Source organism: Ranitomeya variabilis, chromosome 4, assembly GCF_051348905.1.
Source record: "Ranitomeya variabilis isolate aRanVar5 chromosome 4, aRanVar5.hap1, whole genome shotgun sequence".
Lineage (NCBI taxonomy): Eukaryota > Metazoa > Chordata > Amphibia > Anura > Dendrobatidae > Ranitomeya > Ranitomeya variabilis.
The window spans coordinates 266785842-266800563 of record NC_135235.1 but is presented as its reverse complement, the minus strand read 5'-3'; the positions used below and the strand labels follow the sequence as shown (position 1 = coordinate 266800563).

Sequence of the window (14722 nt, the reverse complement as noted above, 5' to 3'; positions counted from 1 at the left end):
TCATATAGGGAATTACATTTGTTTTCAAAGCTATTATGGCGTAATTGAATATCGTATAGTTTTGTAAATAGCAAATACCTGTAAGGACACTTATAAAACTTTCATTCCAAATTATTGCAACCCCTCACCATGAATTTTTCATGAGGGGCTCTGGATAAATACAATGTTCTGGTCACCATAATCTGTATCAAACCTATAAATATATTGTACCATGAAAGTTTTCTGAATTATTCATGACTTTGTTCATGTTTGTTTTCTTTATTACGGCACACATCAAATTGGATTTATTTACACTGCAAGAATAATGGTGAACCGCAATGTGACCTAGATGTTAAAGAAATGTATTCGGTCAAGAAAACAGTATAAAATATACTGAATGCATATTGTCATGAAACTTGTCAAATAAATACATGGCTCTTGAAGCGGCAGGCTCGTTAATTTACATACAGTATATCCAGTTACATTATACAATAGCTGTAGATAGATCGTGATGCTGATATCCCCATTTTTTATGGTTTATGAATTCATATGGTTGTTTTCTAATATTTATTCCATCGCGGTCTGTTGTGGAAAGCACAATCGATTATATAATTGTAAGATGAACTAAATTAGCTGAGAGTTCATCCTTCACTTTCCAATTCGATCTCACAAGAGTCTAATTCAGTTCCAGCAATATTCTACTAGATCATCAGACACATCGGGATTAGTTGGAGAACTTGACACCGACTTCGATGATATTGTGTGAAGTCAAACTTTGAAGTTAATACTTTATTAGAAGTGGAAAGACCAGCCATTTTTATGGGTTCTTAGTATTAGAATTCTTAGAATGTATTTGATTGGAATTGAGTTCTACAGAAATCTCTATTTTCTAAATTCAGCTAATAGGTGGCCAACTAGTTGAAAAATTAATAATACTCAGCTCACCGCTCACTTCTCCGGCCACCTCATCTGCTCACTTTCCCATGAATGGTCTTCTTACTGTTGGCACTCTTTGAAATCCCATTTCTCCGCATGCTTGTCATGAGGTTGCGATTTTGTGCCGCAACCCTAAGACACCTACTATAGGTGGAACTTATGGCTTCAAGTAGACCCGGGATGTCACTGTGCATGTACGTTGTAAGGTTGCGATGTAAATTGTAGGAAAGCAGGTGGTAAAGTCCTGGATAGGAGATATGTGTCACTGAGGTGGCTAGCCTTGGTGATGTAAATCCTAAAGGTGAAGGTGCCAGTAATAATAGGTAGGCTAGGGTTACAGGGATTGATTTCTAGCTCTACAGGCCTGAATTAGATCCACCTGGATAGCTATGATAGAACAAAGCCATGTGTTCACTGGGGGAAGCTTGGCAGAGTGGATTGGGTTGGAGCTGGAGAGAGACAAGTCAGAATGTCTCTGAGAAGAAAATGCAGAGGTTGTGTGCACCAAACTGCAAGTATCGCAAGTATTCCAGATTACTTTGGATGATAGCTATTTTGTGTGACCGAATTGGGACTAGCTCAGCTGTGTCTGAGTAGCCAGTGCATGTATTGTTTAGTTAGCAATAGGTCAAAGCTAGGGATTTTATGCTTATGGTTTTGTTTTCAGTACTGTGTAAATCATGGAAATAAACATAATTTCATTTTTATATAAAAACCCTGTGGCTTTGAGTTCCAATTGACTACCTGAGAGTATAAATCCATACAATATGGACAGGAAAGTCCTGGGCCTGGTCTAAGCTTAGAGTGAAGAGTCCTGGGGTATCAGCATGTAGTGGTGGTAAGAAGAGGCGCCTAGGACTGTAAGGGGGAGAGAAAGCAGCAGAGATGGCCAGAGAAATGAGTCGTTAGGTGATTGCAAGTTGTTTTTTATTTTTATTTTTTCTATATTTTACATTTATTATGCTATGGAGGTCTCTAGAGATCCCTTGGCATAAGAAGGGAAATTCAATTTGTGGAGAATACATTTTCTGTAAATCAAATTTCCCATTAAAATCTGCCTGATTTGTCAAATTCGAATCTCGTCAGATCAGCTCCTTCATTGTATTTACTAATGATAAGTGATAAAATTTATATTTGACAGTTTGCTCAATTTTGGCCAGGAAATTCTAATTATATTAAATGTATTCAATGTGAATCATCAAATGTCTAATATTAGGCTTGTGAAGCTCTTTAGAGTGGAGACCAAGCATATAGATCTCCACCACGATCAAGATTGGGATCTGCAGAGTCTCACTTTCAGAATTGCTGGGGGTCCCAGCAGTCAGACCCTCAAAAATCAATAAACTATCCCCTCATTCTATGGATAACTTGCAATTTTGGGAAAACCACTTTAAGTTTAGAGCCAATTTTCAATCTTTTGAAGTACATATGGACAATAAATTTGTGGGCCTAAAGGCCCCGTCTCACTAAGCGATTTACCAACGATCACGACCAGCGATACGACCTGGCCGTGATCGTTGGTAAGTCGCTGTGTGGTCGCTGGGGAGCTGTCACACAGACCGCTCTCTCCAGCGACCAACGATCAGGGGAACGACTTCGGCATCGTTGAAACTGTCTTCAACGATGCCGAAGTCCCCCTGCAGCACCCGGGTAACCAGGGTAAACATCGGGTTACTAAGCGCGGCCCTGCGCTTAGTAACCCGATGTTTACCCTGGTTACCAGTGAAGACATCGCTGGATCGGTGTCACACACACCGATTCAGCGATGTCAGCGGGGCCTCAACGACCAAAAAAAGGTCCAGGCCATTCCGACACGACCAGCGATCTCACAGCAGGGGCCTGATCGCTGGTATGTGTCACACATAGTGAGATCGCTATGGAGGTCGCTGTTGCGTCACAAAACTTGTGACTCAGCAGCGATCTCGCTAGCGATCTCGCTATGTGAGACGGGGCCTTAATTTTCGATTTTCTTTTTGAATTGTGCAGTCACAATTCTTGAAAAGAATGTTTGTATTAATCGGATAGACAGCCGTTGAAAATATTTCATAGTCTTCACAATTAAAGGGCTTTTCACAATTAAGCAAATTAACGTCTATCCTGTGGATATCCTGCTGATTATTGAGGTCCTACTAATCGTAAGAATGGGGTTTTGAATGGCATGACGGACACACATGCATATCCCCTTTTTATTCATCATTTATGGGACAGAAGTAGTTCGCCTCCTCAGGCAGATCCTCAGACGATGAATGTGGTGGTCGGACCAATCAAGTCAAATGGGGTGCATGAAAGCCCTGCTACCAATTGGTGGAGGTGTCAATTTTAGGATAAATCAAACAAACGTATCCAGCCATCTGGATGTAAAACCTCACCAATTTACAAATATAGTTTAAAAAGAACATATCCAAGATATTGCATCAAAGCAAATAATGATGTGTTTAGGACTTAGACCTTACCTCTTGATAAAGACCACTTGTGGTCGAAACGTCGTATCATGGCAGAATAAAGGCTCTTTTCTTTTTCATCACCTGGACTGGATGCTGTTCCTTTCTATTGTTTGTATCACTTGATGTCCGATTGGGTCATTGGACTTGGAACGTGCATCCTGGGACTGACGTGCTGTCAGCTGATTTTTCTTTGCTTAGACCTTACTTTAGTCATGGAGATTTTAGGATATCCGGCGATCAGCAAGTGATCAGCTTTCTGAGAGTAGGCGATAACTTACTACATTGGGATAACCCCCTTTAAGAACTTGGGATGTGTTTCCCAAATCAAATTTTAAGTTACCTGATCTGTATTATTATTCTGTGGCTTTAAAAATATTTAATGGAGCATATAGGCATTAGATCTCATAAAGAATCACAATGGAAATGTATTAGTCACATGGCGTTCGTTAAAAGATTGATTGCAACACTGCAGCCAAGCAATTTTATTGTGTTAATGGCGACTATAACATTTGGTTTTGCATCAAGCCATGCGATAAATGATAATTTCACTGATAAATAAATATGTTCTGTTTTTTTTTTTATTAATGGTATATACACGGATCAAGCAATCATTTTATTTATTTTTTTGTCCATGCTTTCGATTGTGCATGGCCGGCTTTTAGCAGAACTCAATTGCTTGTAATAATGTTGTAAATCTCTGTGATTGTTTTAGATGGAAGAGAACTGGCGAAGTCTGCCTAAGTATATGGATTAAATATTAAATCCCAAATCATATCACAATTCTTTTCTGAAATCAATGAGATGGTTGAAAACACGGATATCACACAAGGTGTGGGAGTTATTGTGAGCGTGGACAGACATTGGAATGAGAGATTACTGATTGCTTTGTTAACTTTCTAAATATCCCGCAGTCTCTTTTCTTTTTCTATTTTCTAAATTTCCAGGGTTTCAAATTGTGGAGGCAGAAATAAATCAAAATTTCTCAAATCTAAGTTAAATAATGAAATGTTGTATGAATATCGTAATTTTTAAATTTAAAAAAAAAACATACTAAAAAAAATATAGAACCTAAAAAGCAAATGTCCAAATGTTAGAAATGTTTTTTAAAAGTTCATCTTAAAGGGAACACTGGGACTTAGTTAAATTTTGTCATAGTTAAAGGGAAACTGTCATATGGTTCATGTTTCCCAAAACATTGGCTGAATGATTGCAGACAAGTATGAATTTCTTTAAAGTGAGTCTCAGAGACAATGTATTTTGAAGACCCCAGCAGGGACTATGGCCAGAGACTGACATGACCTCTGGCCGGCTCTTCCCAGTGTCTCTGCAGGTGAGTGACAGGTTTTTCTCTTTCATATACAAAGAGAGAGATTTGTCAATCACATCAGTGCTGGGAAGAGTCAGCTGAAGGATTTATCTCATGTCCAGCCGTCTCTTCACAGTGCCACTACAGGTGCCTGACAATTCTCTATTGTATTGTGAAAAATAGATTAGGACACCGCGCTAACTAGATATAGACACAATCAGAGGAGTGGGTAAACATATGACTAGAACTGTAGATAGAAGATAACCAGCAGTGGAGGCAGCCTATATAGGAATGGCCGCAACCACCAGCAGAAATAACAACAGTAAATGTAAGGCTAGGTTCACATTGCGCTAGGTGAGTCCGTCTAACGGACACGTTTTTAAGTAGTGAAAACGCAATATAACGCACATACTAACGCGCCCATAGACTTGCATTGTCTGACGCCTTGTGACGCATGCCAAATTTGGCATGCGTTAGTCACATAACGTTTTTTTCTGACGGACCTTGGAACGCGGCTTGCAGCGTTTTTGGGTCCGGCCAAGCTAACGCAATACTAACGGAAGCGTTAATTCTGCCATTGATGTCTATTGCAAACGCAGCCAGATGCAAATCTTGATAAATTTCAAAAAAGAGCCATACGTTTTAATAGCGTTTGAGGGATGTCCATGTGGTCATGTGACAGGAAACAGGATTTCGGCCATTACTGTCCCCAGCGCACATCCTGAGGCCTGCTGCACACCAGAGAAAAAGTGTCTTGCAAAAGATCACAGGAAATGTAAGTACATTTGTATATATATATATATACTAGATGGTGGCCCGATAATGCATTGGGTATTCTAGAATATGCATGTCCACGTAGTATATTGCCCAGCCATGTAGCATGTAGTATATTGCCCAGCTACGTAGTATATTGCCCAGTGACGTAGTATACATCACAGAGCCACGTAGTGTATTGCACAGTGAAGTAGTATACAGCACCCAGCGACGTAGTATACAGAACCCAGTCACGTAGTATATTGCACAGCGACGTTTGTCACAGTACCCTGTGTGAGCGGTGAGCAGAGGGGTGTATGCGGGCGCCGGGCAGTGAGTGCGGGGCGGCCCTTTTTTTTCTGACTGTGTGCGTCGCTGATTGGCCGCGGCAGCCATGACAGGCAGCTGCCGAGGCCAATCAGCGAATTAATACCGTGACAGAAGGACAGAAAGACGGAAGTTCCCTAGACAATTATATAGTAGATATCTCTGTATACATCATGGGAGTCTGTATTGTACGACGGATGTGTGTGTACTAAAAATGTATTGCTTTGTTGCAGATGTCGGATAGTGAGGGAAGCAGCAGCAGCAGCAGCGTGTCTGCGGTTTTTTCTTCTCAGTCGGTAGGCTTGCACTTTAAAAAACCACTAAAATTTGTGTGAAAATTCAGTGTATTAAGCTATATATATATATGTATAATCATGTTTCTATTGCAAATAGGAGTCTTCGGAGCCCGAGGCTGCTAGGCCCCCCCCAAAAAAACAGGCAAAACCAACAAAGGTACATAGCAGACATTTGTAAGTTTTGCAAACATAAATTTATTGATCAAAGAAATGTAATTTTTTTTTCCATTTACATACTCAATAGGTTGTGGCACACGGAGGACACAAGAGGAAGAAGGTTCCTCGCCGTCTGTCGTCTCCACAACTGCCAGTGGTAAATATAAAACTAGAAATGTATCTACAATCTATCTATTCACTTTCTATCTGCTATATCTATAAACTATCTATCCACTATCTCTCTCTCTCTCTCTATCTTTCGCTGTATCTATCTATGTATCTATCTATCTATGTATCTAGCTATGTATCTATCTATCTCTGTATCTATCTATCTCTGTATCTATCTATAATTGAACCTTTCAACATTACGCTTTGTGTTTACATAGTCCAAGTCAGCAAGCCAAAAAAAAAAAAGGATTGTGGTTGATGAAGAGCCGTTGACCATTCACAATGAGACACTGATCAACCTTGTGGAAGCCAACCCCTCAATATGGGACCAAAGCGACAGCTCCCACCATGACATAGTAAAGAACCGGAAGTTGTGGGATCAAATTATCTCTCACTTCGATCCCCGATACATGGAGAAGTCGTCAACCTCAAAGAAAAAAATTGGTAAATATTGGTGATGTTAAATTGTCTACTATCTATCTCTGAACTATCAACTACCTATACACTAAACTATATCTCTATCATCTATAATTACTATCTATCAACTATCTATCTACTAGCTATATATCAACTATCTTAACTAACTATACACAATTTTTAAACTATCAAAATAAGAACTGTCTACTAATATATATATATATATATATATATATATATTTTACCTTTTTTTAAAAATTACAGCGGATGCGGTCCATACCCGTTGGAAATCAATAAGGGACCGCTTTGTCCATGACTACCGGAATAGTCAAAATCCACCAAGTGGATCAGGTGCCAAACGGGTGACCCCGTATGTGCATTACGAGCAATTGCTCTTTCTTCAAAAAACAGTGTCTCAGCGCTCGTAAGTACAAATTAGTCTGCGTGCGAGACAAAATTGTTTAAAAATTAAAGCTAAATATATTTTTTTTTTGGTTCCAGCACGATATGCAGTACCGCCGCGCCTAGACAGGCAGAAGAACTGGAGCCATCTCCACTGGAACCAAGTCAGCAGACGGGCACTGAAGACGTCTCTGTCATCAGCGAGCCACGATCTGGGGAGAGAAGCACTGTGGCTTCAGGTGTGAGTGCCCGGTTGCAATCAGTGCGTGGACGCAAGCGAGCTTCACAAAAAGATGAAGCTGATGCCATTATTGTCGATGGACTTCAGCGGGTTGAGGACATGTGTCGGAGTGAACTGAAAGACCTGAGGCGGGAAATTACCGACTTACAATCTCGCGAGTCTGTATATTCTGCAAATGAGTGGAAGCTACTTTTTTTGTCCTATGTTCCCGTAGCACAAAATATCCCGGCACACAGAAACCTTTTGTTTCGGCAAAGACTGAATGACCTTCTTGAGGAATTTGTGGGACCCCAGGAGCCAGCTCCATCGAGAACCAGAAGCATAGACATGCCGGCCTACAACCCTCAATATAGAGCCCGGTGTGAAACGAGCATGGAACATCAGAGACAAAGTAGCAGTCCATCATACACCTGGGCAGACAATACGCCCGCGCAATACCAGAGTCTGTAGTACAGCTCAGTGTCCCCAGCCAGGTGCAAACTGTGTTTCACGTTCTTTGGTTTATTGTTTTTTTACCACCCAATTTCGTGTGTGTTTTTTTACATCCCTATGGGATATCATATGTAACAAGTTCACAACTGTTCTTTCATAAAAATTCAGAAACTTAAGTAAACTGTTTAAAATCTGATTCTTGTATGACTGTGAACACAACATAACAGTAATGTAACATTTTACAAGACATATTTTACAAGACATATGGGAAATAAAAAAAACCCAAAAAACAAAAAACACATCAGGACACAGCTTCAGACTTGAAATAAATTTTACACGTGTCTGTCTTGCCATGGAACATGCCCCTCATGTATGAAGTACTGTGCAAATTGGTCACGGATCCTCATTATTTGTGCTGCAGACCAAACAGCAGTAGATTCAATGCTCATGAGGTTCGACTCACATTCATCGGGGTCAACCACCTGGGGTTCATGTCTGGCCACAAAATTATGCAGACAGATGCATGCCTTCACAACACGGTCCACATTTTCTGGTTGCAGTTGCATGCACGTTAGTAGAATTCGCCATTTTAATGTCAAAATCCCAAAGGCGCACTCCACATAATGTCTTGCCCGGCTCAAGCGATAATTAAAAATGCGCTTGGTGGAGTTCAGACTGCGGCTTGAGTACGGTTTGAGGAGATTTTGCCCAAGTTGGAATGCCTCATCACCAACTAAAACAAAGGGCAAACTTGGGTCTTCGGTCCCCGGTAGAGGTCGTGATGAGGGCAAGTTAAAATTGTTGCTATACAAACATCTCCCCATGTTGGAGTCTCTGAAGACTCTTGAATCGTTAGTACGGCCATACGCACCAATATCCACAGCTACAAACCGGTATCTTGCATCCGCAATAGCCATCAAGATTATCGAGAAGTATTTTTTATAATTATAGTACAGGGACCCACTATGCGCTGGTTTCTGAATCCGTATGTGCTTGCCGTCCACGGCACCAATACAATTGGGGAAATTAGCCACATCCTCGAACTGTTGGGAAATCGCTAGCCACATTTCTGATGTTGGGGTTGGTAGCACAAGTGGTTGCAAGTTGTTCCAAATGGCATCACAAGTTTCCCGAACCAGTTGGCAAATTGTTGACTTCCCCAGTCTAAATTGGTAATGCAGTGACGCAAAAGATTCTCCGGTAGCCAGATATCTGTCGGCATTGAAAAAGAAAAAAAAAAAAAATGTTTAGGATTTTTAAGGACAACTAAAAGGCTACATAAATAGAATATACAATTGCTAAATGACCATTATGCCCCACGATACCTAGATCTAGTCTTTGTCAATAGAATGAGAAAAAATTTCATAATTACCTCACAGTCACTACTAATCGTTCCTCCGCACAGATGCTTTCACGGAAAGTGCTGCGCTGATGATGTATCTCATCCTTCACAAGTGAAAGCAGAACATCAAAGGTCTCAATGGACATCCGTAGATAGCGTTGGAATTTTGAAGGGTGATCCCGAAGCTGAAGATACAGGGTGTGAAAGGCACCATAAGTACTCCGCAAGAAATTCACTTCATGGATCCAATATCTCCTTTGCGAACTACGCTTTCTCTGGCGAAGTCGCAACCGCATCAAGCGAAATCGAACCAGCTCAGACACAAACATCTTGCTAGCAGAAGTTCACTCAATGCTTTCAAAATGGAGAATGAGTCTGCACCTACACCCCGACGAGGACAAAAGGAGAAAAAAAAAAAAAAAAACTTTATTGACAGTGACAAACGCAGACAAACGGATACATCGCGAACGGACATCAAAATGAGAAAAACGCTGTCAAAAGCATTAACGCAAGCGTTAATGTGAAGCCGATTTTTCAACAAATTTGATCCTTTTCTGTACATGCGTTTAACGGATCCGTTTAACGCCATGTACTTGACGCAATGTGAACCTAGCCTTAGAGAGAAATATCAAGAAGGGAATATAAATGTGTGGCAGATACAGTTAGGTCCATATATATTTGGACAGAGACAACATTTTTCTAATTTTGGTTATAGACATTACCGCAATGAATTTTAAACAAAAAAATTCAGATGCAGTTGAAGTTCAGACTTTCAGCTTTCATTTGAGGGTATCCACATTAAAATTGGATGAAGGGTTTAGGAGTTTCAGCTCCTTAACATGTGCCCCCATGTTTTTAAAGGGACCAAAAGTAATTGGACAATTGACTCCAAGGCTATTTCATGGACAGGTGTGGGCAATCCCTTCATTATGTCATTCTCAATTAAGCAGATAAAGGCCTGGAGTTGATCTAAGGTGTGGTGCTTGCATTTGGAAGGTTTTGCTGTGAAGTAAACATGCGGTCAAAGGAGCTCTCCATGCAGGTGAAACAAGCCATCCTTAAGCTGCGAAAACAGAAAAAACCCATCCGAGAAATTGCTACAATATTAGGAGTGGCAAAATCTACAGTTTGGTACATCCTGAGAAAGAAAGAAAGCACTGGTGAACTCATCAATGCAAAAAGACCTGGGCGCCCACGGAAGACAACAGTGGTGGATGATCGGAGAATAATCTCCATGGTGAAGAGAAACCCCTTCACAACAGCCAACCAAGTGAACAACACTCTCCAGGAGGTCGGCGTATCAATATCCAAATCTACCATAAAGAGAAGACTGCATGAAAGTAACTACAGAGGGTTCACTGCACGGTGCAAGCCACTCATAAGCATCAAGAATAAAAAGGCTAGACTGGACTTTGCTAAAAAAAAACATCTAAAAAAGCCAGCACAGTTCTGGAAGAACATTCTTTGGACAGATGAAACCAAGATCAACCTCTACCAGAATGATGGAAAGAGAAAAGTTTGGCGAAGGCGTGGTACAGCTCATGATCCAAAGCATACCACATCATCTGTAAAACACGGCAGAGGCAGTGTGATGGCTTGGGCATGCATAGCTGCCAGTGGCACTGGGTCACTAGTGTTTATTGATGATGTGACACAGGACAGAAGCCAGCGAATGAATCCTGAGGTATTCAGAGACATACTGTGTGCTCAGATCCAGCCAAATGCAGCAAAACTGATTGGTCGTCGTTTCATAATACAGATGGACAATGACCCAAAACATAAAGCCAAAGCAAACCAGGAGTTTATTAAAGCAAAGAAGTGGAATATTCTTGAATGGCCAAGTCAGTCACCTGATCTCAACCCAATTGAGCATGCATTTCACTTGTTAAAGACTAAACTTCAGACAGAAAGGCCCACAAACAAACAGCAACTGAAAACCACTGCAGTGAAGGCCTGGTGGAGCATCAAAAAGGAGGAAACACAGCGTCTGGTGATGTCCATGAGATTAATACAAGACTTCAGGCAGTCATTGCCAACAAAGGGTTTTCAACCAAGTACTAAAAATGAACATTTTATTTAAAATTATTGAATCTGTCCAATTACTTTTGGTCCCTTTAAAAACAGGGTGGCACATGTTAAGGAGCTGAAACTCCTAAACCCTTCATCCAATTTTAATGTGGATACCCTCAAATGAAAGCTGAAAGTCTGAACTTCAACTGCATCTGAATTGTTTTGTTTTAAATTCATCGTGGTAATGTCTATAACCAAAATTAGAAAAATGTTGTCTCTGTCCAAATATATATGGACCTAACTGTATATGAAAATAATTAGAGGATCGCACACTTACTGGTTGTGGTATGACTGCAGTGGAGGTGCTGGCGCTGTGCTGAGATAGATAGGAGCGGGATCACCAGCGGTCCGGGTATCCGAAAATAGGAAGTCCGAAAAGGCAGCGTGGGGCGGCAGAGACACCTGCTGGTGTAGGGAGCGTCCTCCCTGGTAAGTGCTCAGCCGCCGCGCGCCTGGAGCGCCGCTGGCCGGCGCACGTGGGCCGGAAAAGAGCCGCTGCAAAGAGCGGTGAAAGAGAGGGGGAGCGGCGTATTCTGGGTGACGTCACCTAGATAGAAAGGTAAGGAGCAAAGGACGGATGCCGCTTTGTATTGTATCTAGATAGGGAGTAGTGCTGGGGAGAGACGGCTGAAGGATTTATCTCGTGTCCAGTCGGCTCTTCACAGTGCCACTACAGGTGCCTGACAATTCTCTATTGTATTGTATCTAGATAGGGAGTAGTGCCGGGAAGAGACGGCTGAAGGATTTATCTAGTGTCTGGCCGACTCGTCACAGAGCCACTACAGGTGCTTGACAATTCTCTATTGTATTGTATGTAGATAGGGAGTAGTGCTGGGAAGAGGCGGCTGAAGGATTAATCTCATGTCTGGCCGGCTCTTCACAGTGCCACTATAGGTGCTTGACAATTCTCTATTGTATTGTATCTAGATAGGGAGTAGTGCCAGGAAGAGACGGCTGAAGGATTTATCTAGTGTCTGGCCGGCTCGTCACAGAGCCACTACAGGTGCTTGACAATTCTCTATTGCATTGTATGTAGATAGGGAGTAGTGCTGAGAAGAGGCGGCTGAAGGATTAATCTCGTGTCCGGCCGGCTCTTCACAGTGCCACTACAGGTGATTGAGAAATCTCTCTTGTATTGTATGTACATAGGGAGAGATCTGTCAGTCACCTCTAGCCTTGCTGGGAAGACCCGGCTGAAGGATTGATCTCATGGCCAGCCGGCTTTTCACAGTGCCGCTACAGGTGATTAACAAATCTCTCTTGCATGTAGATATGGAGAAATCTTTCAGTCACATTTAGCAGTGCTGGGAAGAGCCGGCTGAAGGATTGATCTCATGGCCGTCCGGCTCTTCACAGTGCCGCTACAGGTGATTAACAAATCTCTCTTGCATGTAGATATGGAGAGATCTGTCAGTTACATTTAGCAGTGCTGGGAAGAGCCGGCTGAAGGATAATCTCATGTCTGGCCGGCTCTTCACAGTGCCACTACAGGTGATTGAGAAATCTCTCTTGTATTGTATGTACTGTACATAGGGAGAGATCTGTCAGTCACATCTAGCCTTGCTGGGAAGAGCCGGCTGAAGGATTCATCTCATGTCCAGCTGGCTCTTCACAGTGCCACTACAGATGATTAACAAGTCTCTCTTGCATGTGCATAGGGAGAGATCTGTCAGTCACATCTAGCAGTGCTGGGAAGAGTTGGCTGGAGGACTAGTCTGGCTCTTCAAAGTATATTTTCTCTGAAAAAATATATTCGGCTGAAACAGTGCAGCCAGGCTCTGATTCATACTATCTGTACTTTGGGCAGCATGAATTGCCTGACAGGTTCCCATTGATTTAAGTAAACTAATCATACAGTGAAGGAAACAATTTGCAAATTATTCAAAGACATCATGCAACCAAATTGCAAGACAAAAGAAGTCTGAGTGAAGAGAAAAATTATGATGCATATCAAAAATTTGGCGGCATAATAGAACTTGTGTGATAATTTTGATTGTGTAGGGTTAGTGATGAGCGAATGTGCTCAGATGAGGTGCTATGTAAGCATTCTCATGTGCTAGCCGAGTGTCTATACTCGAGTCCCCGCACCTGCATGTCTCGCAGCTGTTCAACAGCCACAACACATGCATGGATTGCCTGTTTGTTAGGCAATATGGATTTGGTAGACAGAACAATAGAGTGAAAGAGAGAGACAGACAGTACTGCTGCTTTCTAGTAAATGTGTATGTCCTCCCAGAGATGAATTCACAGCTACACTGCTTAATACTGCTGTATAATGTCCTCCATGCAGCTGTTGCTGCCTTTGAAAGTGTGTTATCTGTTCTCGCATTTTTTCCAGGGAAAATCCAATTTATGGAAGAAGCTGCTTTCCACAAATTTTATGTCACTTATTATGATCTGCATTTTTTCCAGACTCCAGAGCAAAATAGTCGTAATATATAAAAGATAACAAAAAATGTTCTACTCACCCTCCACTCACCTCTCTGATTCTCCACTACTCACTGCAACCAATCCGGTCCTTGCCGTATATTCTGATCCCCCACCACTCGCGTTGAAATGTTTGATCCTCTCGAACTGTGTTGGATTCTAGGTATCATGGAGCTTAGAAAGCAAACATGCAGGAGGTCAACGACATTCTGACCCAAAGATTCCATAGCAAGTGGTGGGGGACACTAAGGTGCGGTGAGGAACAGATGGCTTGCAGTGAGTAGTGAAGGGTCTGAAGAGGTGAGTGAAGGGTGAGAATATATATATATATATATATATATATATATATATATATATATATATATATATATATATATATACAGTATATTATATAATATATATATATAATATACAGAAAAACCTGACCAGCATCTCCTAATGTGAGCAACTGCACGCTGTCAGATTACATTATATAGAGAAAAAAGAGCACAGCAGCACTATGCATGAATCCAGGCCTTGTGAAAACAAAAAAAAAAAACATTCCATTTTGATTTTACAAAAAATTAACCGTAAGTTAACAAAAAAAATTTTGAAAACATTTTTTTTTTTTAGTAAAATCAAATTTGAATGTTTTTAATGTTTTCTTTGTTTTCACATGTCCTGGATTCATGCATAGTGCTGCTGTGCTCTTTTTTCTCTATATAATGTAATCTGACAACGTGCAGTTGTTCACATTGAGAGATGCTGGTCAGGTTTTTCTGTATATTTAACTATTGGATGTTGGCTGCATCCAGCGTGATTCTGCACTCCTCCCATTGACCTGCAGTTGACCGTAATCAGTTCTACCTGCCCATAAATTGTAGGCTTAGCCTGGGAGTGACATGTTTTGTCCATAACTTGTAGGTTGATAGCCCAAGAGATACATGAATACTAGAGCAGGGACCCATCAGAGGGAGGTCACCTTGCGTGGTTGATGGACATACATGAATTGGCCAATTTGTGCACTAAGAACCTTCATTTTTCATT

At 41.3% G+C, this 14722-nt stretch overlaps 2 long non-coding RNA genes across 2 annotated transcripts; both read left to right on the top strand.

The window, feature by feature from the left end:
• Positions 1-6283: 6283 nt before the first annotated feature.
• Positions 6284-7082, top strand: LOC143768808 (uncharacterized). The gene is made up of 3 exons (XR_013214038.1): positions 6284-6354; positions 6584-6809; positions 7047-7082. It is a non-coding gene; the product is annotated as an uncharacterized LOC143768808 (long non-coding RNA).
• Positions 7083-7095: 13 nt separating this feature from the next.
• Positions 7096-8154, top strand: LOC143768807 (uncharacterized). Its single transcript, XR_013214037.1, has 2 exons — positions 7096-7206; positions 7284-8154. It is a non-coding gene; the product is annotated as an uncharacterized LOC143768807 (long non-coding RNA).
• The last annotated feature ends 6568 nt before the right edge of the window (positions 8155-14722 follow it).